This window comes from Phaethon aethereus (genome assembly GCF_964289735.1).
Source record: "Phaethon aethereus genome assembly, chromosome: 10".
In the NCBI taxonomy this organism is placed as follows: Eukaryota; Metazoa; Chordata; class Aves; order Phaethontiformes; family Phaethontidae; genus Phaethon; species Phaethon aethereus.
Genome location: NC_138586.1, coordinates 366,331 through 390,213, shown reverse-complemented (window position 1 = coordinate 390,213; position 23,883 = coordinate 366,331).

The following is a 23,883-nucleotide window of genomic DNA, read 5'->3' as shown; positions in this document are numbered from 1 at the left end:
GAATCACGATTATCCTGCCCAAGGCTGGTATGCGTTAGCATCCGCATTTCACAAATGGGGAATGAAGATGCTCGAGTTGTACCGCGTGCCTGGGATGCCTATTGGATAAATAAACACAAGGTTATAAAGCAGGAGTCCCCCTTGAAAATCTGTTCTTACGGTGGAAAGCATAGAGGGGGAAAAAAAATCCTTTTAACTTCTGAATCCCTCTTCCTGCTTCTCCTGAAGAGCAGGCAGGCAGCTGTAGAGATGAGCAGGGATGGATGAATTCCCCTAGAAGAATGTCTTCTCGTTTTCTTTTTATATTTTGATGACTTCATTCCTCTAGCTTTCATTAGCACCTCCTTTATCTCCAGCTCTTCCCCAAAGGCATTCAGCTCTTCCTCCTCGCTGCTGCACAGGGAGCAGCGGCTCCTGTTTGCCGATGGGAAGTGGATGCTTTGCACCACCTCATGTTGAGGCCTGGAATTTCAGAGCCTGAGCCGAACTGCAGCTCTCTCCCATGAGGCGTAAACCAGAGAGAGGCCTCACCTGCCCCCAGACAAGCTCTTCTGGCTTAGCATCCACTTGCCCAACGCCTCTTCGTCTTGCAAGTAATCAGTCGGGTGTCGTGCGCTTCGTTAAGGCTTGGTTACTCAGCAGCCGCCCGCAGCAGCGCCGGCAGCAGGGCTGAGCTGCCCCCGCAGGGTCTGAGGGCTGATTTCCGAAGAGGAAAAAACTTGTGTTTTGTGTGAGCGCGTGGTGCATCTCTCCCCCGCGCGCCAACCGGTCCCGAATGCTTTCTCAACCCGGCCCAGCGCTGTAAGGAGGGTCAAAGGACAGGCCTTGCACCACCTTGCTTGTGAGCAGCCCCATCCTTCTGCCTCCCCTGGGACCCCCGGAAGGGAAACTCTCACCTGGGTAAGGGGTCAGGGTTTGATAGGCGAGGACCAGCCAGCCAGGTTTCAAGCCACCTTCTGAACACCTCCGTATTTCAGCTGCTTGTCTGCATTCCCCTTATGCCAGAGTTCAGCCGTCCCAGTTAGTTGCAGGTGAAGCGGTTTTGCTCAAGGCGAACATAAGCATTAGCAAACCCAACCCTTGCCGATGAGGAACCCTCTCTAAGGGGAGCCCTTCCTCCTGAGGAAGAGGAGGCCTCCAGGAAGAAGTTGAGGCACTGCAGGGAAGAGCCCAGACCATTCCCACAGCAAGAGAGCAGACAGCGGTCCCCAATTTTGCTTCTGTACTGCTGGGGAGCAGCAGTGGGATGAGACACCCATTACCTGGGAGCTAGTGCAGGAGAGGCAAGACATGGCACCGGGAGCTGGGGGGAAGCAGGAAACTCCCCGCAACAACATCTGCAAGAGCTGCTCCTTGTTTCTGAAGCTGCTGGGCAGGAGGGTGGCGGGCGTCTCCAAACGCTCCCCTTGCCACGACAAGCCCCAGTCCTCCCCGCTCCCAGACTGGGCTGGGCGGGTGCGTTGCACAATGTGCCCCAGCCGGGTCCCCGCTGCCTTGCCGGGGTCAGGACGCCGAGCCAAAACGCTGCCCTCTCTGTGCTGGCAGAGGGACCTGAAGCAACACATCCCCGGGGAAAAGACCTCTGCTGGATTTTAAAGACTCGGGGCTGGACTCCCACGTACCCCCAGCGAGTCGCTCCCGCAGCCGGGACCCTCGCCACCAAAATAAAGCACAAGTGCTCTGGTCTGTATTTCTTGTTTCAGCACGCCTTCACTAACCCAGAGCCCCGCGGTACAATAACCGCTTCCCCCAGAGGGACTCCAAGATGAAACTGCTCCTCGGCCAGCTAAATGGGTTCAGCTCCACAGATTTTCCACTAAAGCAAGCTTTGCAGGGGAGTGGAGAACAGAGAAAGCAGCACCAGCTCCCGCTGTTTTCCCTTCCAGCTTATGGACTGGTGCCCGGGAGCTCCCAGCCTGACCAGCAACCCCAACAGCCCCCCCGGCTCTGCTGGGGGGTGGGCAGAGAGGGTGACAGCCACCCCAGCCACATCCAGGGCTGGAAGAGCCTCTGCTGCCACAGCCAGAGGCATCGGTGCTGTGCATCCGCAGGATGAACGTGCTGATTGTCCACATGGGGCATGGAACAGCTTCACATGACAATCTGATTTTCCCTGTTCAGGCTGATCTTTAAGCCTAGAAAAATGGCACAGGAAAAACACACGAGAGCCCTCAGACTGTGAAGTTAGGCACCCAAAAGGGCAGTCTCTGCTCAGCCCCGTCTGCCTGTGCGTCACAGCCACCTCCCGCTGTACTTCCCTCACTCCGCAGGGCTCCCTCGTCGCTCGTCACGGGGGGTGGATGCTGCCGCGGGAGGGGGCTGGGTGGTTTAGTGAACGGGGCCGCTCTCTGCGGGGACCTCCTTCGCTTTTTGGTGAAATGGAAAAATGCCTGGTGGCTACAGGCAGAGAAAAAGGATGCGATAGGGTAAGGAGAGCTCGGAGCCACCCTGGAGAACTGGGGGCTTCTCTCTGCAACCACTGCAGAGCTGCTGTTTGGAAGTGGCCGCTCCTGCCTTGCTCATTCTCCGAGTTCCCGTGGTGCTGCGGAGCCTGGCGAGCACAGCGTGACCGGGGCCGTCAGCAGGTCCACACGCATGAAGTCCTGTCTTGCCAAGCACTTCAGGGGCAGAAAATGGACCCCGAGTACCTCAGGTCAGGCATGCAGAGGGATCCCATGCTGTCTGTGCCTTTCCCTAGTATCTTTGGGCCATGGGGCCCAGCTTTCAGATACTCATTTTGGAAAAACATTCGTTATGCTTGGGGAGCACATGGATGAGTTATAAGCTCCAGAGGAAGCACACATGAAGACATCTGTAATTTTGCATTCAGCCACAGCATTTCATCGGAGCTCAAGAAAAACCTGCTAGAGCCTCATTTTGGAGAGCAAGCATAGAATTGTTGCACGAACAGGGTCCCATGAAAAAAAAAAACCTGCCAAGAACCATGTAGTTAAAGAGTACCTCACCATACATATGCATGAGGGGAATTCGTGCGAGGTGGAAAGCTTCACTTCCCGGTATGTACAAGCTGATCCTTGCAGCCCTGAGAAGATGCTTTCAAAGCCAGTGGTAAAACCACCCCCAGCCCAACACTGGCACCAAGGAGGCGGGTAGAGGAGTGCGCTGGGGGTGAGCACAGCCTTCTCGCCGTCATACAAGCCAGCTGTAAGGACTCGTAGCTGGGGGAAGAAGTTGTTCAGTCGCTCCATCAGCATCCTAAAGCACCTGCCATCCCAAAGGTGTAACAGTGACTACCTGCTGCAGTGGCAACCGAGGGCTAAAAACTAACTACGACAGGAGATGGGAGGTTCTCAGGCCACAAGCCCCTCTGCAGCTGCCCAGCAAACAGATGGACCTCCTCACTCAACCTTGAGCGAGGTTCTCCAGCGTGCTGGAAGAGGGCTAGAGCCACCCAAGTCACAGCTGGTTTCACTTGTTAACCCTATCCCCCCCACACCAGTCCCTAGGAAACCTCTTCCAGGGCACAAAAGAGGGTGAGAGTCTTCCACTCACCTCAAGCCTTGCTGATCCACCCCACATGCCGCAATGCCTGCACTGGTAGCCTGAGCTGAATCCGTACCAGCCACCTGGGTGGGAAAGGTGCCCCCAGCCAGCCAGCCTTGCACCCAAGGAGGCTATTTGGATTCCCAAACCAATCAATTCAGCAGGAAATAAAATAAGAGGAAGAGTCACTCCTGAGGTCAAATGCTGCAGAATGTGACGCTATACACTCGGTATAGCGCTGGACCGTAAGGAGCGGGTCCGTACGGCTGAAACGTTTCCCCATGACCTTGGCTCCAGGCTGCTGGAGCTGCTTTACAGAGCGTGCAAGGGGGACGTTGTCTCCCAAGGCACTGAGATTTCTAAGGATTTTTACTGAGGTTTCTCTTCCATCTGACACACATCCAAAGCTACGTACGAGAAAGCCCACCGCAGGCACACCCGAGGCCCAACACAGGCACGAAGGGAAAGCAAGGTTACGCTCCGCACCCGCATTCCCAGCTCCGCGCCAAGCGCGGCTTTGGCTACCATCACGGGGCTCCTCTAGCACATTCTGCTGTCTTCGAGGGTGCTTCAGGGTCACTCGTATGCCTTGCAAAAAAAAACCTGGCTCTGAGCAGCCAGGACAGCCTCCCCTCCTCCAGTCAGCCCCCGGCATCACAAGACCTACCCTGACCCTACCATACTGCCAGGAACACTCCCACACCTCCCAGTTCACTGCTCGCGCACGCGCTAGGAGCAGCCCTTCAAAATTCACTTGCATCTCTCACTTTCTTTCAGCCTCACGTATCAACAGGTAACACCTATCCCACTGCCAGCGTTTTTCACCCTAGCAGTAGGCTAAATTGAGAATTAAACAAAGCAAGTATGCATTTCAGTAAGACCTAGGTCAGGCTTAAAACCAGAACAAAAGGAATAGACTCATTCCAGAGCACTCGAAATTTGAAATTTCCTCAGTAGCCCTCATCTGCACTCCGAGGACCTTGAAGACCTCCCCCACCATTCCAGAAAGCAAAGCAGTGCTCTCCCAGCTTATATCCCCGCCGCCTCCCCGCCGCCCCCCCCAGCACTGGCGGGTCCGCCTGGGTCTGTCCGGAGCACCCAGCAAGTGCTTCCTCCTCGCTGACACCGCATCAGCTGGATGGCGAGCAGAGGGGCGAACGCTAAGCTTAGGGGAATACAAGGGGAAGCAAAGCAGAGCCGATCTTCCCCTGGAGTTGAGGGGCACCTTCGGGCAGCAGCGAGCAAGGGCTAGAGGGGGCTCGGGGGAGCTGGGGGAGGCTCGCCAGGGCAGCGCCAAACGCCCGTTTCAGCTGCGCGGCCGCCCGCGTCTGTGCGCGCTGCCCCCCGGGCTGCCCCCAGCCTGCTGCCCCCCGGCAGAACGTCAGCCGTATGCCTAAACAGCACTGTCCTTGTTAACGAGGTAGAGGAGGGAGCAAAAGGCGCGTTGAGGTCATTTACTAAATGAGGACGTGAAATTAGAAGCTGTTGCAAAAGGCAGCGTGGACTCAGAAACCACTGCGGGGGATTGCCACGGGCTGACTTCCCATGGTTTCTTCCCAAGAGGGTGTAGGAGGCAAGGCAGGGCCTCTGCCGCGGCGCAGGCGTGGGGATGAGCCGAGTCTGCGGCCGGTGAAGCTCAGATGTTTATCTGGGGAGTGGGAAGGGGCCGTGAACAGGCAGGCCTGCCCGGGAGGCAGCGCGTCTGACGGGAAGGCACCGCATACGTCTCATGTGGCTGAAACCCCGAGGAAAGCTGGACACAGGCTTGCAGTGGGAGCTTGGTCCTCCTCCAGCAGGGAGGGAGGCCAACAGCCTTTAACGAGCCCGGAGAGAGTGAAACTGGCACTCTGATCCCACCGCGGCCAGCGAGTGGGATGAGAGCTGGGCAGACGCGTGCCAGAAAACAAAATGCAAATCAGAGCGAGAAACGCTCATCTCGGAAATAATGTGATACGCTGCTCCCCAGCAAGAGGCGAATGGGAGAGGCGGCGGTGCCGAAAGAAATAGAAGCACAATAGTGGATCTGCAGTACGAGGTGACAGGGAAAACGATGGATGCAGCTGGGACCGCGCCCGCCCGACAGCGGGTGAGAGTGTGGGGAAGTGACGGTCCCTCTGCCGATGGCCGTGGGGTGACTGTGCCGGCACAAAACTGTAACAGGGAAGAAAATGAGGCTGGAAAGCAGAGCGAAGCAAGAGCACAGGGGAGGCAGGTTTTGCTCCAGAGGGAATGCTTTAACCGGAGAGGTAATCTATGCAGTTTCACTAAATGGCGCTGGAGGACTTGTCTGCAAACTCCTGCAGCACCGAAACGATGCGGTTCTGGCGGAGTAGTGCAACCATCCCGCGATGGACTCCTCATCCCTTGCTCTCCGTCCTTCTCTGTGTGCTCCCCTTGTGCTTGGGGATGCATGGGACCCGGTCGCAGACGGGGAAGCGAAAACCTGACCAGAGCTGACAGAGCCTGGAAGGAGGAGACCCTCCCAGTGGCCCCTGCTGCCGCCTTGCTGCGGGCTGTCAGCCCCCAGGTCCCCACCCAAGGTGCGAGTGAAGCCCTCCCGAGCTCCAGCCGCTTCTGACCCGCTCCCCAGCGCGCTGCGTGACTCCCCCGCGTTAGGACAGGAATGCCCTGTCTAACACGCACCCTTGCCCAGCAGGTCCGACTGGGAGCACCGCCTGCCACTCCTCCCTGTGCGGTGCGCTGGCTTTTTAACCTAAAGTAATGCTCGGTCTTAATGGGAAGCTAAAGTCCGGAGGAGGAGAAGGGACATGAAGCTGTGCACAGGGATGCGCGTATATTGCCTGTCTAGTCCCTCTCCTTCAACGGGCAGCGTAGCAAGCACCAACGCCAGTGTGACAGTGCGCAGTCATCCACCGCTCTGCCCTGTGTGGAATGAGTCTTTCCAGAAGCTCATTTCTACATGGCAAGCTTGAGTTAATTGAATGCAAGAGTTTTGGAGGAGCTGAGGAGCGCACTAGCCACTGGTGGATGCTTGTCCATTCATCTTGCAATACCAGAGGCTTTTCCGATGATGGGGACAAGGCTCTGCCAGGATACTCTAGAGAGGTCATATTTAAAGGTAAATCAGGTGACATAAGATAATGAGTAGGCTGATTAAAGAGAAGTGAAATAATTCATGACAACCACCATGCTTATGTTTTGTCCACCTTTCTTTTTAAGCGCTACTTCAAGCCTGGTCAGTAATATTCCCAGGCGCGCAGTCGGCATGGTGCTGCGGGGGGATGAAAACCAGCTCCGGCCCACTCCAGGTTTCCTTCTAGGTTCCCTGGGGTCTGCCTTCTGGGGAGAAGCGTCCTCTCGAGTAATGCTGAGCATCAGCCCAGTGGTGAGGAAGCCCCTTACCTCCAAGCTGGATGCCAGAACGGAGAGGGACCCACTCGGCGAACCCCGTGTGACTCTGCGTCACAGTCTCTCCTCCTCTGGCTGAAGATGGATCTTGTTTCCCTTCCGTTTCTGTCTCCCTTCCCTTGCTTCTGTTCCATACCTGTTCTCATCGCATTTATCTTGTGGCTATATGGCTTTGATAAGTCAAGTCACGCTTTATTTCTGAGCTCTGGCTTTTCCCCCCGCGGCCAGACGCAGCGCACCTCCCCAGCTCCCATACAGTTTCTCCCTCGGCCGCTGTGGCTGGGCTGTCAGGACCAGAGGTGCTAACCCCACGCTGCTGACACCCCTCCCGGGCTGTCATGACCCCGCGGGGCTGCGCGCGTCCTCCTCTGGATCACAGCCCCTCAGAAATGCTCGTTCCACAGGCGTTTCGGGAGCATGCTTCAGCATACGCTTTTGCAGAAACCGCAGCGGACGCAGCACCGGCACGGCCGAGCTGGGTACTGACGTGCTGAATCTGAGCTGCCGCGTCACGCCGAGCCGAAAGGGCTACCGCCGCCCCGGGCACGCGGGCAGCATTTGGGAGGCTGCGCTGGGACCTCGCTCTGGTGCTGGCGTTCTGGTGGTGGACCGTGCCGAAACTACACAGAGAGGCTTAAAAGCAGTCGCGAGACTCCAAAACCTGTCGCTCGCCAAAGCGGAGGTTAAGGGTGACTTCAGCCCATGAAAACCTGTGTGGGGAGCCGACACTGGATGGGAAAAGATTCTTTCATCTAATACAGGTCTAACAGGAGACCGGAGCTGGAAGTTTCACCCAGAGATTCAGATGAGAAATACAACGCACGCTGCTCATTATGAGGGTGATTAGCTATTCAAACAATTTACTGAGGGATGTGGTGGAATCTCCGTCACCAGAGATTGGAAAGCCAGCCAGATCAGCCTCCTTTCCCAGTTAAATGGAACCCAAAGCAGAGCTGATCTGTGTGATGGAGCACCCGGGTCCTGGGAAGGGTTGATGGTCATGACATGGCAAAAGAAAAATATTTTTAACTTGGACGGGGATAAAAGGCAAAAACTTCGCATCTAAGAGCTCTGAAGTATTACTATTGAGGTGGTTTATCTCCTTGTTTTCCCGAGAGACTCCTGCTAGACTAAACCAGTGTGCGGCTATCCAAGGATCTTAGTCTCCAGCCAGCACCAGATTCCTGCAGCGCAGGGGCCCGTCTCCCTTGTCCTGGGTTTTTTTCTTTTTTTTTTTTAAAGCACCAGTTCCCGGAGCCATGGGAGTATTTTCATACCTCACCTTCTACTTACAAAGTCAGGCACGTTTCTTGCCTCCCCAGCAACGCAAAGAGAACGTGAGTTTTTAAAGAGAAAAATGACCCAAATCCAGGCAGCTGCTGGCAGCGCCGAGCGTCAGCCCGCGGGGACTGCTGCAGTGCTCTCCGCCGGCAGCTCTTCCAGGCACGGTCCAGCGCGGCATTGCCACGGAGAGGGTGGCCGGCTGGCGCCGGTGCCGCTGCCCGCGGAGCCCTGCCTGCCTGGACGCGAGCCCCACTGGCCGCAGGATGCTGGGGGAAGGAAGATGGCGGCGCGGGCCCGAGGAAACGGCGGCGCTTCCGTGGCGTGCTCTCCTGCCGGCCGTACCCTGGGGTTTGTGGAGGTGCTCTGCTGCGCGCAGGACCTGCTGTGTGAAAAGTTGGTCTCGCTCTCGTGCAGCTTATTATTATAATTGTGCCTCAGAGGGAGAAGGGAAATGTGCTCCTTAACAGGCACATCCATTTTAATGGATTCTGCTTCGCTGCCGAGAATAAACAATCACAAATCACGGTCTACAAGGACCTTTAGAGATCCCTTCTGGTTCAGATATTTTTTTCTCGTTGTCAGTGAAAGAGCGCTTCTAAATACCTATCAGCCAGCCAAGATTTACCGTTCGGGGAGCACATGGCTTAACAGAGGGAGAGAAAAAAAATCTTTATTTTCAATTTACTTTCTTATTGGGAAGAATACTCCCTAACTGCACTGCATAACAGCTTCCCGCGGCAGGCAGCTGCCATGGAAGTACCTGGATCCAGCCCTTGCAGATGATGCAGTAGCTTGGATGGGTTGTTTCAACTTTACATCCGCCAGCAAAGGTTTACGGGCTTGAAAAAAATATTTCCACCAGCTCGGGAGGAAGGGAGAGCTTGCTCACAGCATGGGATCCCATCCTGCTATCAGAAGGGAGTCAGTGCTTGGTGGGCTCGGCAGCAGGCAGAGCTCAGCAGCTTCCCAGCGCGTTTTGCAGGGAGGCAGGAGGTTGGGACCTGCCCGGGTTCTCGGGGTGCTGCTTGGTGGGCTGTAGTGGGCAAGGGAGCGCCGGGGCTGTCTGTAGCCTGTGCAGCGCGTTGCCGCGTGCTCCCAGGTCCTGCCTGCCCTGCCCAGAGCAGCAGCACAATCCAGAGGTCCTGAGGGGTTGCGTGCTGAGCCCAAGCACAGACCGCAGGCTAGGAGACAGGACGGAGTGCCACCGAGATGAAAGCAGCTGAAGCTGAGCTGAGGAGCCCACGTGCTTTGTCCTCAGCCTTCATCCCCAGCCGTGTGTGCAAAGGCAGGGGACTGGGGCGGGGGGGGCAGAACACGGAGGGAGCCGGGTCCGAGCGGGGACCCCCAGCCCTGTGCCGAGGACAGCAGGGACGGGGTAGAGGACCCACTCAGGCCCCTTCCTGCGGGATGCGCTTTTGCGAGGTGCTTGCACGCGGAGAAGGACTGGCTGAAGTTGGCCTCCGCCGCCTCTCTCCAGGTCGCCGGTGGGATTTGCATCACCAGCAACGCCCCTCCGAAGGCAGCGGTGCAGTGCTGCAGCGGGGACGTGCGCGGGCGCACGCGGAGAAGCGCTCCGCAGCCCTGGTTGCTCCTTGCCCCAGCGTCAGCCGCTGTTTGGCTCCTACCCTGCGCTCCTGCTATCTCAGGGTGGCATCAGGCGATGCCAAGCCCTTTCTTGGGAGCGAGGCAGCTTTCCTGGCCCTGCCCCATGGCAGGAGCCCGGGCTGGGAACCTGCTGGGGCCCTCGCTGCTGCCGGCTGGAGGGCGGAGGTGGAGCGCGGCGGCGCGGCTCGCTGCCAGCCCCTTACCGCGTAATTAGGCAGCTGCGCGCGCCGAGCCCGCTCCAACTGGATCGCATCGCTGCTGCCTGAATCACCCGCGCGCGGGACCATCCAAGGCCAGCCCATCCGCGGGCTTCGTCTCCGCAGGCTCTTGCTTTCCCTCCGTCTGCAGCAGAGGCTCTCTCCCCTGCACGCGTTAGAGGTGGAGGTCATGGACACGGCGCTCCCGGCCACACCAGCCGGCTGAGCACCGGTGCTTCCAGGTCTGAGGCAACCACCGACACGAGCGGTACTGCTGCACGTCGCTGTAAGGGTGTCTAAAGTGGGCCCCCAAACACCCTTCCCCCTTGACAAGTCATCCCCAAAACCTTGTCTGGTCGCAAGCGTCAACGACACCCAGTCAGTCTGGGAATCTAAAGAGGAGCAGCAACATAGCCTGGATTTTTTTTTTTTTTTTTTTTTGCTTTTCTTCTCTCTCCACAATGGAAAGCAAAGTTTCCTCTGGGTGTACCAGACCTGCTGTCAGCGCTCGCAGCTCGGACACAGTGGCGGGCACCGCTCTGCGGGAGCCAGGAACTGAAACTTTCTGGAGGCCTAATGGGGTGCAAAAAAAATCCACAGCGTGGAAGTCGGCAGTAACTTCACACTGCTGTCATGTAGCGATGAAAGGGCCAGAGCTTGTCTTTCCCACTGACTCATTCCCCTGGCTGCGGACGGCTGTTGAGTCCTTCCAAATTTAGCTAGATTCATGGTGTTTTTTTTAAATCATTCATCAAGTAACTTCTGCAGATAATTATGAGTTTGTTGCTCATTTATTAGCACTAGGCTATAATTATTCAGTATCCAGATGATTTGCTACATGGATCATGTGCTGTTGAGTAGGTCAGATGAGTACAAGGCTCACAATTAGGATTTTAAAGTGTGTTTTCCCAGGAAAGTCTGCAATGCATCCTTGAACTCTGCTGTGTTGTCAACAGTGTGTTATTGGGAAAGCAGAGGCAGAGAAGGTGAATTTGGACATAAATGGGGAGAAGCCTTTGCAGACTATTTTGCTCACGTTTTGCGCAGCGCCAGCTGTAGCAATGCAGGTGCAAGTACTTTATTCTGTGTTTTCCAGGTATGCGACGTGATGGAGTCCCTGTGCCTCAATGTGACAATTCTCCTGTCTCCAGCTGGCGCCTTTTCCCGGGCGTTTTGCTTTTTAGTGGCCAGATCCAGCATCTAAACGGCGGTGTGAGAGCACTTAGCAAAAGCTTTTCTCCTGCGAAGCCGCAGCTGACCCGGTGGCAACACCCCCTTCAGCCGCGTTTCCCGTCTCTGCGACCGGCTGCGCGCTGGAAGCTCCCGGCCCCGAGGCCGGCGAGACGCTGGCAGCGTTTGTGCCGTTGGGGCACGCAGGTGACGCTCCCCGTTTTCAGGGGCAGAAGGATGCCGTGATAGCGGTACTGCCCAGGACGCAGGGAGCAGACAGAGCCTTTGGGCAGTGGCTGTGTCCTTTACGGCTCCGTTTTGACACCGCGATTGCCACGAGGAGCACGTTTTGCTGCGCTGATGCACACAGGGGCTCTCCTGCTCACATGGGGAAAAGCGAGGCCCCGAGAACTAACAGGGCTTTTAGGAGATCACACCCATATGGCAATTAAACCTCAGCATCCCCTTCCCTGGCCAGTGCTCGCGGCCGGAGCCTTCTGCCGCCTCGTGCCCCCCGTGCCTTGGCTTGCTGGCGATGGAGGCAGGAAGCCCGGGCAGCCCTAGGCAGGAGGCTGCGTGTCAGAGCTATATGGGACTCCCCCTTATCGTGGGGGTGGGCAATCCCATCTGCTCTGCGTGCCAGGGAGGAAGCTGATGGCTTCCTGGAAGCCCACCTGCATGGACTTGGCTGTGCTAGCTGGGCTTCACTGCCTAGTCTTTCCTGGAGCCAGAGCAGAAGAGGGACTTTCTCATACCGGGTACCTGCAGAATCAGGGGGATTGTGGGCTGGATTTGCAGCACCGGCTTATCTTTCTTTTCTACACCCAGTGGAGGAGTTGGACGTCCCACATATCCCAGACCAAAGGTCCTTTGAGGGGGAACAAGGGGGAAAGGGGTGAGCTGATGGAGGGTGGATAGCCTGGTGCTGTGTGGGGTGAGTGAGGCTGAGCCCCAGCACTTCCCAGACCCAGAAACTGGCCTCACCCTACAGCCCACACGGAGTTTCACTCCCTGGAAACCATCCCCATGGCTGGCCACAGCCACCCCAGCACCTCCGATCCCCAGCACTGCCTGGTCCCGCTGCGGGGAGCCCTGTGCATCACCTTCCCTCTCGACACCTTGCTCTGGTGGTGTGGGGGGAGATGTGGGGTTCAGAGAGCCCTGAGCAGCCCCACACTGTAAACAACCATGGCTCTGCTTTGCCTCCAGCCGAGCGGGGTGCTGGATGTGGCCTCCTGAAGAGCGCATTAACCTCTGTGAATCATGCAAGGAAATTAAGAGCGAACCACATGTCCCAGTGTAGGAGTTGACTTCAGGGTCTGTGTCTCCATCAGGGCTCTCCACAGCAGTATCCTCCTCCTCCCCTCTGGGCAGAGGATGCCCTACAGCCACTTTTCCAGAAAGCAGCAGGCACGACCACATCAATTGCTCTGGGATGTCACAGTTTCCTCTCGCTTGTGTAGGTGCCCAGCAAGGAGCTGTGCCCCGTCTTGGATGACTTGCCTTGAGCAGTTAAAATGCTTTGGCAAAAATCCTCAACACCTCAAGATCCCTGAGGCCAGCTGTGAAATTCCCTGAGGAGACCCAGCACATGCAGGGACCGGCAGCGATGCCGCAAGACCAACTGCAGGCATCAGGAACCCATGCGCTCGACAGCGCGGAGCCATCAGCTTAGCCACTCGAAAATGGAGACCAGAGAAGACGACGACTTCCCACAGCTCCTGGATGAAGTCCCTGAAGGCAGCTCCTCTGCCCGTTGGATAACCGGGAACGCTGCCGCTTCTCGCTCTTGCAATCACATCGTATCTGTGTGTCCCTAACACACCGACTCTGTGCAGGGTGGAAGGTGTCTATTTTACCGCGTACTTTCCAAAGCCATAGTGAAGAAGAACGGATGCTAAGAGCTCCCTGTAACTACCTGTGCCCAGAAATATGTGGGAAGGCGGTATCCTTGCGGTGCCTGAGCAGGTAGCTACGTGGGAGACGCTTGTCCTGGTTGTCTTCTGCCGGGAGACAAGGATGCCGGCTCCCCGGCCAGGTCCTCCTGCCTCCCAGCAGGCACAAAAGCCCCGTGCATCTCCCTGGGCGGGAGAGGAGCCTGTGCATCCAGAGCAGCACCGCTGGCCCCGGTCTGCCCCAGTATCATCTGTGGGAGTTTTATTACCAACTTAAAAGCGAGCAAAGCTAGACTGACACCAAAGGCGCTTGAACACCCCACCCATAAGAGGCTCTGGGCTCCTCTAGGGTGAAATATGAGCCATAGTTGTTAACAATCATCTGTTCTTTCCACGCCAATTATGTGCAGCCCTTGGGTTCCTGGCAGACTGCAGGCATCTCCCACAGTGGAGCCCAGCCCAGCTCCCTCTTGGGCAGCCACCGGCAGTGGGGTGCTTTCAGCCCGGCGTGCCGGCGCCTGCTGGAAGCACTCCCTGCAGCAGCGGGCGTCCCCGGGCGCTCCTCCGTGGCAGAGCATGCAAGGGCTCACGGGGAGATCCTCTCCCTGAGGAGCGCCTTAGCCTTAACCTTAAAGCAATAAAAGCATCTCCGTGGCCTTAGCCATAGCCGTAGCCTTAGCCATGGGGCAGCTCCCAGCCAGGGGCCATCTCTGTGGCCGGTGAGGCTAAGGGGGTCTGTGCCTTTCTGCAGGGAAGGGCCATCAGCCATCCAGCGTGGGGTCCCTGGCTTCCCCAGGGGACAGGGCAGACTCGGTGTGGCAAAGAAGCTTCAACCAGTCTTTTTTTCATATTATTTTTATGATACGTCTTCCATTTTTTATTGAACATCCCCATTTCCCCTCCCTTGGAGGGGGAAAACACTCTTCTGGACGCGTTTCACTGGGTCGGGGCATTTCACTTTCAGGTTTTCATCCACATTTCTGCTTTTAGACATGAATCAACCGGCCGCAGAGGACGGCACCCGCACACGTGCACACGTGCATCCTCCCCAGCTGCCTGGGCCCGGCTGGCAGCGCCCAAAATGAGCAACCACAAGCTTTTACTCCTCACTTCCAGTGCTCAAACCAAGCATCCCGCAGCAGAGCACTGGGAGCGATGCGAACTCCTGCCGTGCGACCAGACACTAGAGGGCAACGCGATCACGCAGGCTATTAGCGGTGGACCAGGAGTGCTAATGAATTTGCTCGCGTGCACAGCCAGTGCTTTCGGCCAGCGCGCTGTACGCTGTGCTGCTGGGACTGACGGATGCAACGTGAGACCGTCGGGTTTGGCAGGAAGATTTTCTGTTGCCTTTTGATCAAAACACGTTTTTAGGCCAACCTAGTCCTCCAAGAGAATGTGAAAGGGGCATAAAATAAGCCCACTCGCAATTTGGAGACCTGTCCCTGCTCCTCGTGCATCCCCCATGCTGGCTGTGCCTGAAGAACCATTGGAAGGGAAAGACGTGACCTGACGCCTTCATGCTAACGCATGCATGCCAGGACGGCGAAGACCCACCAGCTTAAACATCGCACACTGAAAACAGGATCACAGCTGCCTTTGGCCTGTTTCGGCTGCTTTACGTGGAGCACTATGGTAGGCAAATCTCAGCCTGGCTGCATCCATCGCTAACCACAATTACGTAAGTCAGAGTTAACACCATTAAAAAGAGAAACTATTTACCCGTCTCAGCGAACAGCTGGGGAGAAGAGAGGGTGGTAGAGCGAGGAGGTCTCGAGGTCTCGAAGTCTCTGAGCTTGGGCTGCGCTGGGTCTCGGTGGAGTCCTGGCTGCGTCCCGCTGTCCCCTCCTGCCGGTGGCTGTCAGCCCTCGAGTGCTGAAATACAGAGATGTCTGGGCTGACAACTCAGTCGAAGATAGGAACCTGTCAAGAAACGAAACAGGAGAATTGCCAGCTCGATTGGTCGCCTCAGGGAATCTTCCATTAGCGGCTTTAAAAGACGTGTCGTTTATTCTTTCCCCATCTCTCTATTTTACTCTCTTCTCTTTTGGAACGAACTGAAACCTTCCTGGGTTGAAATTTCTGCAAAGATCCCCTTCCCGCTCCCCCGCTTTAAAGCTTATCTGTCTGTACAAATTCCTGCCTGCATTACACATAGAGCCTAACCTAATTTTTTTAGAATCGTATTTATGGTTTCCTAATTAGGGGAAGAGTCATTGCAGAGGAGAAGAAAAAACAGATCCAGATCAGGGAAAGTTGGTGTCCTGGGGGTGTGCATAGCGGGTGAATTCATTAGACACGAATGCCCGGAGTGAAACACTCTCAGAAATCCTTTGTACCGTGGACTCGGGGGAGTCCGCCCCCTCCGAACCGGGTAGGCATCCTCAAAGAAATTACCATTACTGTTCTGGCTCCGCAAATTGCAGGAATTTCAGTTTGAAAAGTTAATTTGAGGAGCTTTTTGTCTGCAGCTCTGGCGCACAGTCCGTGTCCCCAGAACCGCCCAGCTAGCACTAATCCTGGGCGATCCGGAGCCTGCATGCGGAGCAATGCCAAGCGTTTTTTCATGCTTTCTGCCCAGACTGGGTTTTAAGAAAAACAAAGATGCAATACTGGAAGTAAAACCTTGCTAAATCCCTGTGATGCACGGAGAGCTGACAATCCCCAAAGCCACCTCTGCTCCTCCAGGCTTGAAAGGGAGCGGGCGCAGGCTGCGCACCACCCTGCGAAACACACAGGTCTATCCATGTGCCGGCCCCGGGGCGAGCTGGCCATGGGGTCCATTCGGCCTCATCTCTCCAGGGAACAATCAGCTCTTCCTCTGTTTGAGGCAGCCGCTGGCCATACTGTGGGAAAAACACCCAGGGTGCTGTTATTCTCTTGGGCCAGTGCTCTCAGGCCACTTTTGGGTCTGGGGTCTGTTGGGTTGGTGCTCCACGGCTTGGGATCAGCTGCGGAGCGACAACTCAAAGGCAGGAAGCTTTTGTTTCCGTTGTGAAGTTTGCAAAATGTGGGACAGAGCCCAATTCCTGGCTCTGCAGGGACGCACCGAGGCTTTGCTCAGGCACGGCAGGCGGGAGCGCTGCTTGGGCTGCAAGAGGGACCGGGCGTCTGCTGCAGTGGGACAGTCACTGGCTGCATCCTGGCGGATGCGAGAGATGGGGGAGGTACGGGCCCCAGAAGCCCAGACAAGCAGGTTTTGTGCACACTGATTCTGGTTTCTAAAATAACCAATTTGAGGCTCCTGACTCCCATTGAACTCTCCCACACCCTGCTGTCCCAGGCCGGTGAGCAGTAGGCTCCTAGGTGACCCCAAAGTGGTGGACACGGAGTTGCCACTGTCAACTGCTTTCCAGTTCCCTTTTTCTGGAAGAAATTGCTGCCTGACCCCCAGTCAGCAAAACACTCTGGAGCTTGGGAACTGGTTTGACCCCTGCTAACACAGTCGCTGCTTCCATGCTTTTCCTCCACGAACTGCCTTCCCTTCATATTGTGTGTGCACTTCAGGTTAACTGGCCTTTCCGTAATTAAATGAATATTTAGTTTTATTTCTTGCCCTCATGCACACTCTTTAGGTCTCCAGCTCTCTCCATAGTGGGTACCACACCCCAGGCTGTATGTATACGGGCTTTCCTCCCCAGAGAAGAGCGTGTCCTTGGAGTTGACAGCTCTGTTGGCATTAGGCAAACTCAATGTGCTCTTTACCCTTAACATTACAGTAGATGCAGGGGCTCAGGAGTAGATGAGCACATGGAGAAACAGGTACAAGAGGTTCCCACCCTGCGTGGTTCGGTCCCTCTGGCTGCAGAGGCAAGAAAGCAGGATATATTCCCTGTATTTTTCATCATAGGCAAAATCCTATGCAAAGTGAGCTGAGCGACTCAGTCTGGTACCATCTCAGTGCTTTTCTGTCCTGCTGCTCTTCCCCATGCAGGGAAGGGGCTGCATTCCCCTGTCCCCTGTCCCAGCCCAAGAGGGGAGCGTGAGGAGCGTGGAGCAGAAGTGGGACCGGGACTCAGGCATGCTACATCCCCCACACATGTGCTTCAGCCACAAGACTGGCCCTCGCCGTTGGTTAAAGCGCATTGGAGCTGGACGTGCTGATCCTGCCCGGAACTGCGTAGGGCACCCCAGCAAACCGGGCCGATGCCGCAGCAAGGGGCTGGTCGCGGCGGGGTACACACGGCAGACCACTCCTTTATCCGGTGGCGGGAGGTTCGGATGACACTTGGTGACTTTTAGCAAACCATGTCTCTTCAAAACACTTCAATTCCCCTGCTGTAAAACAACAATAATAATGTTTACGTACCTTGTAAAACTCCTCACCCACGGAGATGAAAGTATGAGGCAGCAGCATTTCTGCAGCCCCTTGTTAATGGCGGGAGATATTTCTCCTTTACGACTCCTGTTGGCTCGTTCTCGCTTTGCTCAGATTCCCAGATGATACCTGACGAGCATTAACTCCAGCCTTTGTTTACTTCTCTTCTACACATGCGGGCCCCAGAACATCTCCAGTGGGAACAATTTTTTCCCCCAAAAATACCTTTCCATCAGATAGGAAAGGTTTGCTCTTTGCAGCTCTGGCATGGCTGCCTCAAGCCGCCAGCCCCCCCCATGGGGCTGTTGCATTCCCAACTCAGATCCTGCAGAAGTTTGCAAGAAATTTGCAGCCTCTGCTGCAAGCAGGCACACAGCACGCCTACGAGGTGCTGAGCACTCGAGGTCACTGTGGTCTTGCTCGGCACGTTGGCCAGGCAAGGCTACCGCACTGCGCGCGAGCGTGCTCCCGCGCGCGCCCGGGGGGCTCTGCACAGAGCTAGTGCTACGCGCCCTGAACGTCTTGATGCTCGCAATCGTACAAGGTACGGGAGTGAACAGCGCTTTCGGGATTTGGAGCGACTGCCGCTGCCGTTTGCAAAAAGCATGTTGGCATTAGGATTAGCTGGGTCAGACGTACATTTCCATTAGTTCCACTCGGTGTGTTTGGTCAAGTGGTGTGTTTGCTCCCTGCAGTCAGTTCAGGGGTATGTGCTTACTCGGGACGCCCTGCTCCGAGCGCTGGATGAGGCCCTGCTGGGGGGGGGCAAAAGGAGGCGACACCCCCATCGCCCTGGACCTGCTGACGTGGCAGCGAAGGGCACACGGAGGCAAGTACCCCGCGGGTTTGCAGGGCGGGGTCCCGAGCTCACCGGCACAGCCAGGCGCTTGCTCCGCGCAGGATGCGTGCAGTGGTCCTGGGGAGTCCAGGCAGACGGCTAACAAGGCAGGAGGCTTTCAAAAGTCCTGCAGCCCCAGGACCAGCATGGGTCTGCGGGGCGGAAAGCCGGAAAGAGGCTTTTTTCACTTCTGAGCTGCCAGCGTGCCTGTCTCCCTGGCAGAGGAGGGGTACCAGCCAGCACAAACCCCCTCCCCACGCTCGGGCAGCCTTGTCCGGCTCCAAGGACAGTCTCAGATGGTGCTTTTGTTTTGGACATCCAGGATTCCTGGGACCAAGCTGCCTGGGCTGTTGGCAGGACTCTTCCTCCCAGAGCAGGAGAGAAAGAGCAAGCGGCTGTCGTGCCACGGCGCGCCCGGAGAAGCGCTGGCTGCTGGCTGGCTGGAGACCCTCCTGGAAGAAGCGTCGTTAAACCACTTGCCGCTGCAGCTGGCAGCCATGGATCAAACCCCGCGAGAAAGAGCTGTTCGCAGCTATGCCGCAGGCTTACTTGCGGTCAGGGCAGGTCTCGGGCGCGATTTCCTAGATGGACCTTGGACCTACGCTGTCTTCTGGAGGGGTCTCTTGGGTGCGTGTTGTAGCTCTGACGCCAGCCTGTCTCCTGGAGGGACTCAGGAGCCATGTCGTCAGCTGTGCCTTCACTTCTGCATCTGGCTTCGTCTCCTGCTGCTCTTAGCTAGACCTGGGACCTGATTCACCCCCGTGCCGAGGGACTGCCGAGGGACCGCCGAGGGACCACCGAGGGACTGCCAAGGGACCTTGCTCTGGAAAAGGGAGTTTCCAAGTGGCTAAGGACTGTGTCCTGGCTGGTGAAGGTACTGGCTGTGCTGGGGTGGCTCCTGGCTCAGCAGCCAGCCCTTTCTGCTCCCGGGGGCTTGGGGGCAAGACGGCAACAGGTCCATTGCCGCTGTCACCAGAGCGATGGAGGAGGCTGGTCGTACTTGTGCCCAGACGCAACGAGCCTTTCCATAACGCATCTGGATAACTTCTTCCACATCACCCCGCCATGTCACCTGGGGTTGGGACTGGACTGCGCACAATGCCGAGCGGTTCCCTTCCCGCTGCACCAAATCCATCCCTAACAAGACACGGTTTGGCTTGGTGGTGCTGGGACCTGCCTGAACCTTGCTGGGAGGTCTCGGAGCAGCTCTGCCATGTTGGGCTGTTGTTAGAAAAGGCCTTACTTGGGTGCGTGGCGCGGAGGGGAGGCGTCTGCGAGGTCTGTCCCCGCTGCTGCCGCACACTTGGAGCCTGGCCCCATCTCTCTTCAATGGGCCACAGGGCTGATGCCTGGGGGATCATCCCCACAGAGATCAGGGCTTGCCCCTTCACCGACCGGAGGCAGCACCAAGCCAAGTTCAGCCTGTGGCAGCAGAGCCAGGCCTGGGGGAGTTGGGCAAGAATGAAAGGGAGGCACCAGCGTCTGCTCCTCATTTTGGGAGTCAGTGCTGAAAGCAGAGGCTTGGCGGTGGTCTCACCCCCCAGCAGAGCTGTGGGCTCTGCACTGAGCGAGGAGCAGGGCTGGCACGGGATGCTCTTCACTCGTTTCCACGTCCAGAAGCCAGTGCTCTGCAAAATTCACTTGCATTTCAGGGCACCATATCCTGAAACACCCAGATGGGTGTTTAGCATTGACTAGTTTTACTTTATATCCATTTTATTGCCTCTGCTTAGGGTCCCCCATCGTTTTCCGGCATTCTACAACCAGACAGCCTGGGACAGGAGCTATCCACGCAGCTTCTGGCCTGGAGAGCAAGGGGCTACGCTCTCCTCTGCCCCTTCTCTGCTCTTGCCCTGGCTGCCCGGGCCCCAGCCCCCTCCGTCCGCCTCCACTGGCCAGCGCTCCCCGGCCGTCACCCGCGTCTCTGCAGCTCCTGCGGGACGAGCTCCTACCGTCTTTCTGCACAGCCTCTGCGACCCTGGGCCTTTGGGGTTCGGCGCTTTTCCTTCTTGCTGAAGACATGCCAGTTTGAAAAAAGACCAAACACGTCTGCAGGAAACGGTTGATTTTAACTCATTTTGGGGGAAAAAAATGGTGAAAAGTTTTAAATGTCTCCAAATCAACGTGGAATTTGTCAGACAGATAAAATGTAAGTGGTTCAGGCCGAGTTCTTCCGGGACAATCAGTGACGGTGAGCTTGTGAAACTTTTCACCCTGCTTTGGGAGAGGAAGATGTTTCCCAGCAGGTTCTTGCAGCCGAGGAAAGCTGTCCCCATCCAGCGCCGCTCCCGGCGCCCTGGGCTGAAGCCCAGCCAGCCCCGGCTCCCCCACCGCGCTCTGCTAATGGCAGGCAGCGTGGAAAGCCCCCGAGAGCAGCGCTGCCATCCTGAGTAGCATTAGCACGACGTGAGTGACGGATCCAAGACAGAGCTTGTCAGCTCCCTCATCCACCAGGTGCTTGAAATCTAAATATATGGAGATCATAACGGTTGAAAGCCGTGGTTTAGAAGGAGCTTTCAACACCTCTGCTTGAAAACGGCTACCCACGCTATAAACCGCCCTTGTCTCTCGCAGACTACCTGCCATTCCTGCTCCGATGAACGTCGCAGGCAGACATCTGGCAGCTGCTGCTGCCCTGCCAGGGACCACAGGCCACATCGCAAACGTGATGGAGGACAAAGAGCTCGAGAGAGGTTCCGGCACACAAAGCCACTGAAGCACACGCCACATTTTATCCTCGCCAACACCATGTTTAGGCACATGCCAAGGACTCCTGTGGACGTGGTAAAAGGACTCCGGACCTGGAAGCTGTGCGGTGCCCAGTGCTAAACAGACTGTCCTCCTTGGTGCGTGGGAGCTCACGGGGCTGGTGGGAAAGGGCAGAGGAGGAGCAGAGATGGGATTAAGTCAGGGGAGGAGAGTCAGACTGGTGCAGCCCTAAAGCCCCCTTGATGCCAGAGGAAAGACTCTTACGGCCTTTTGTGGGCTCTGAATTAGACCTGAACGTGGGAACTGTTCCTGCTCGAGGCGACCGCGGACGGCTGACCTCTTGCTGCATGACCCGGGCAGGGCAGAGGGAGCATGGAAGAGGTGGCACGTTCCCACCGAATGATGGAAACCAGGTTCCTCCGCCGCCTTTGGGAGGCAGTTCCCAGGCACAGGGTCCAAGGGCTTCTCCCCTCTACAGGAGCAGGGAAACAACATTTCTACCTTGAGCAAAGCTTTTCCCTTGAGCAGCACTGCCTGGGCAACGCAGGCAGGGGATGTGCTTCGTATTGCATTTTGTATTTCACTGCGGGGCGAGGGTGACCCTGCCGGGTCCCACAGCCGGTGTCCAGAAATATGCTCTTAGTAAGGTGCCCGTACGGCCAGGAGAGGACAGGGTGAAAAACAGAACCATCAAAGCAGGAAAAGCCAAACACACCAAGCCCTCAACCTTTTCACTTCCAATTAGTGTAATGGTGCCCTCGAGGGCCGGGCATCCGAGCTCAGCCTGCGCCGGCTACGCTGCTTTGGCAGCAAGGCCTTCAGCTGCACACTTGCGCTGCTCCACCGAAGCGGTGGCCCCGCATCGGGCCTGCAGCGACGGGGGCTGGCGGTCGTCTCCTGGGCTGTGGCACTGCGGGGTTTCCAGCAGCGCACAGCTCCGAGGGACACGGAGCCCACGCGCAGCTTGCTTTCTTCAGCCCCTTCCCTCCCACGCAGGCAACAGGACAAAGACCAGCCCGCCATGGAGGTGAACAGCGTTAGCGGGCAGCGGGGTGGTGGTCCCTGAGGCACGTACGCTCAGGGCTGCTTGCGGCCTCCGCGGCCTCTTCTCCCCCGGTTAGCAGATCCCCTTCCCGGGACGCGCCGGCTGGTGTCACCCAGCTCACTGCCGGAGACGCCGGTGACCGTGGGGGCCAGGGGATGAGCTGGGCCGGGCTGCCCATGACACACAGCACGGCTCCGCCAGACATGGTGCCCTGCCCGCTAGCCGAAGTGACCGGAGCCTGGCAGCGAGCGCGTGCCAGACCTTGCCCCTGGCCCTCGCAGGAGAAGCCGCGTGCAGTCCTGCCGCTGCAGGCTGCCCCGTGCTGCCATCACACTCCGGGACTGAGCTGAAGCCGCCTGGGTGAAATGTTCTGGCAGAAAATGTCATGACGGCTGGAGCAGCGGGACGGGAGAGCTGCGGCAGCCCTGCCACCCCTCTGGCCCGTCGGAGCTCGCCAGCACCTCCCCGGCCCGGGCCCTGCTGTCGGGCAGAGCTCGTGGCCAGAGAGGGGCATTCCTCAGCCCGCAAGCCGGGCACGCCGTAGCCAGCGCTCGGCGTGTGGCGTCCGCATGCCCTCCCTCAGCCCCAGCTCCGCTGGGCTCCGCGGGCGTCGCTCCTGAAGAGCGAAGGGCCTGCTGCCCCTCCGGGTTACGCGGGGCCGTGCTTCTGACTGGAGGGTGGGACGTGATGGTGCCGGTGGGGGCCCTGGCAAGCAGCACGCTTTGTTCAAATTACCCCCCCGCACAGACGGCTTTGGGAGGGATCCTGTTACCAGAGACAAGAAGGATTCGGGCCGTACGGTTCAGCCAGCTCTGGCCTGGAGCAACAGCCCCTGCGAGCCAGGCTGGGGTTCCTCCCTCCTTGCAGACATCCATGGGCTTTTACTCCCTCTGCCCTCTGCCTGTTCCTGGCTCTAGGACCCAGCCAGAGAGGTGCTGTCACCGTCGCCCCTGGGTGCTGAGCGGGCGGGGGACAAGCAGCCCCCAGCCCCGCGCGCCAAGGCTGGGCCAGCCACGTTTGCACGCCGGCGGCGAGGTCGTCTGGTGAGCAGCAGGCAGAAGGCCTCGCTGTTAGAAAGCTGGGCTGCAGAGCAGCTTCCTGCAGAGCACCTCGTGGCGGCAGAGAGGGTGGGTGTCGCGGGACGAGGCTCCGCCGACCTCCCTGCTCCAGAGCAGAGCTGCCAGGGGACGGGCGCAGACCCCCCTGCGCTGCAGTGCCCGCCGGGAAGGGGGGGCAGCCCCCAGCCGCTGCCCTGGGCCGGGAGTCCATATGGTTGGGACCAGGCTGCTGCGCCGCCATTCCCGGTGGTGGAAGGAAAGCTGGGCCAGCACTGCTGCAACATGCCCTTGGGCTGTGGGTGGGGATGGGGGGAGTCTTTCACAAAGCCCTCGCGCTTCCCAAATTACGGTTGGCCTGGGTTCCCACTCCCCTTCCCTGGCTCAGATTGCCCACGTTCAGCACCCCGCGTGCTTGCTCTTCAGCGCCCAGAGAGCAATTACATTTCCCACACTCTTGGGTGGGGATGTGAGGCAGTGCCCGAGCTTTAATAAGAACCTGGAGTACCAAAGCAGGCGCTGCTGCTGCTAACGAGCGTCTGCCAGACGGGCTCTGCCGGTCCTGGCATGTTCTGCGCGTGGCGTGAGGATCAGAGACCTCCATGCTCCTTGGTCCGCATTACCTGCTCCAGGGCACGAGGTAAATACCCGAGCAGACTTGTTTCAGCTCACGCTGTTGCAACGCACTGGAGGGAAAAACCTAAGTTGGGCCCCAGAGCGGTGGCTGCAGCAGGCACAGCCTCATACCGTGCTGGGAACAGCGTACGAGCAATGATACTAACCGGTAACCCCGGGCAAGGAGCCCTGCAGCGACCACCAGTGCCTTCCATCCTCCCACACAGTGTGGACCCCTCTGCAGGGACCTGTGGGCCACTGCCTGTGGAGTGAGGTGTC